This window comes from Echinops telfairi, unplaced genomic scaffold, assembly GCF_000313985.2.
Source record: "Echinops telfairi isolate 266 unplaced genomic scaffold, ASM31398v2 ScPeMD7_7427;HRSCAF=8465, whole genome shotgun sequence".
In the NCBI taxonomy this organism is placed as follows: Eukaryota; Metazoa; Chordata; class Mammalia; order Afrosoricida; family Tenrecidae; genus Echinops; species Echinops telfairi.
The window spans coordinates 6,808,700-6,811,448 of record NW_022111327.1 but is presented as its reverse complement, the minus strand read 5'-3'; positions in this window follow the sequence as shown (position 1 = coordinate 6,811,448).

The window sequence follows — 2,749 nt, the reverse complement described above, 5'->3', positions numbered from 1 at the left end:
TGGCCCGATTCTCCCGGGCGCTTTGGGGGCTGCGGCGGACTTCGCGGACCCTCTCTAAGTTCTCCTGGGCCGAGGGGACGCTCCCAGTGCGGAGAGAGCAGCCGCGCCGCCCGATGGGGCTTTGGGCTGGTGGCTGGGAATGGCCTCCTGGTGCCGTGGCCTCGTGGCCGCCGTGAAACGGTCGCCTCCTCCCTCACCTGGCCAGCCGCCGTCCCACTCCCGGGCGAAGGACAGATTCGCTGCCTTTGGGCCCTCTCTCTTGCCCCTGCTGGCTGCGGCCCAAATCTCCTTTCGCCCCACCGCCCACCCTGGCCGTGCCGCTCGTGCCCCTACCTCTCTCGGCGGAGGGAACGAAGGGAGCTCCCCCCGACGTCCTCCCCACCCTCCCTGCGCGGGAGCAGCCCCTTCCCTACCTGCACGTGGCCGAGAGTCCAGTCACTAAAAGTCCAGCCGCGACCGCGGATGCACACCCAGGGACCTGTCAGACCGCCAGAATTGGACAAGGGCGGCTGACTGAAACATGGTCGCCTCTTTCCTGCTGACCCCACTGACCTTTTGTGGAGGGGGTGGGAGGAGAAGGAAACAGGACAAGTAGGTTTTCAGAATCGTTCTGTTCATTGCTATATTGAAGACTCACAATGAGTTAGGAGGATGTCTAAGAGGGGTGAAAAAAAACAAACAAACCAGACACTGCATCTAGGAAATACTTTTCAGTTGCTGGCTGCCAGCCAGGCGCAAAACATAAAATACAATCCAGTATATCATCAAGCCATTGTCCTCCCATTTCTATCCAAGTCTGGTTTTCTTGACAAACATAGCCTCCCGAGTAAGGTAGCTTTGTGTAATTCGGAGCTTTTGTACAATGTCTACGCTGGGCCCGATTCTCTTCAAGTGCTAATTAGGAAAGAACAACTTGAAGGTTGTAACGAAGCCCACTCATTCATCATTCTCCTTTCTGTGTTCGGCTCCTCCTGCAACAACATAACCAAGGAGCGAGATAACGAGAGTCCTGGTGCTTCCGGCAATCCTTTGTAGTTTCTGGATTTTCTAAGATTGTAGCACTTGGTGGATGGCTTCATTAATCCTTCCAATTTCCACGTTAAACTTGAACTGGGAATTTGACCTAGCTCTCTCTTGTAACCTGTGTTCTGGTGGGTTTAACGTCGGGCTGTGAGCGGAAAGCTCAGCGGTTCAAGCCCATAGGCTAGTCCATGGGGAAAAGAGGAGGCTGTCCTCTGTAAATATTCCCAGCCTTGAAAACTCTATGGCACAGTCCTCTGTCCTTTGGTGTAGCTCTGAGTCCTGGGTTTACAAAACAGTGGTTGTTGTAGCTCTGAGTCCTGGGTTTGCAAAACAGTGGTTGTTGTTTAATCATTTTATTGGGGGTTCATACAACTCATCACAATCCATACATCCATCAATGGTATAAAGCACATTTGTACATTCATTACCCTCATCATTCTCAAAACATCTGCTCTCCACCTAAGCCCCTGGCATCAGCTCCTAATTTTTCCCCTTCCCTCCCTGCTCCCCCCTCCCTCATGAACCCTCGATAATTTATAAATTATTATTTTGTCATATCTTTCCCTGTCCGACGTCTCCCTTCGCCCACTTTTCTGTGGGGGGTTTTAATGACGGTAGCCAGCATTTTCACAAAGCCGCAGGCTTCTTCTTCATTAGTAGAATAGTGAAGTGTTTAGGACCTTCATTCAAATCCTATTTATGTCACACTTCCTCGATCAGTGACCTTGGCCAATTTACTTGACCTCTGTACCTCAAAGGCCTCATACCTAAACCGAAGGGTAGTGGGATCTAATCCAGGAGCCCTGGTGGTACTGTGGTTACCCATTAGGCTGCTAACCACAAGGTCAGCAGTTGAAAACAATCAGCCACTCCTAGGGAGAAAATGGAGGCTTTCTACAGTCTCAGAAAACCCACAGGGACAGGTGAGTTATCACTGACTCAATGGCAGTGAGTTTGGTTTATTATGTAATCCAAAGGAGCCCTGGCAGTGTGGTGGGTTAAGCATCGGACTACAACTGTACAGTCGGTGATTCAAACACAAATCAGAGAAAGATGAGGCTATCTGCTCTCATAAAGATTTACGGTCTGGGAAACCCTATATAGAATCAATCACTATAGGATGGAATCCACTCTATGGCGGTACATTGGGTTTGGGTTTTGTGTTATCTAATCCAGGAGCCCTTGCGTAGCACAAGCAGTTAAGTGTTCAACTATGAAGCTGAAAGGTTGAGGGTTCAGTTCCACCCTGAGACATCTCAGAAGACAGACCTGGCAACCTACTTCTGAAAAGTTCCTCTTGAAAACCCTGAAGTGCATTGGAAAACCTCGGTTGCCTTTTCATACTACCATTCCATGAACTTTGTGAAGCCCCCTCAGCCAGTTATTGTGCAGATTTTCAAAGACCAGAAAACCAAATTCACTACCACGGAGTCAATTCTGACTCATAGTGACCCTATAGGACAGGGTAGAACTACCCCTGTGGGTTCCCGAGACTGCAACTCTACAGGAATAGAACGCCTCATCTTTCTCCTCAGGAAAAGCTACTGGTTTTGAACTGCTGACCATTTGGTTCAAAGCCCAATGGGTAACCACTATGCCATCAGGGCTCCATTATGCAGTTTAAAACCCCAAACCAAATTCACGGCAATGGAGTCCATTCTGACTTACAGTGACCCTATAGGACATGGTAGAACTGCTCCTGTGGGTTTCTGACACTGTAACTATA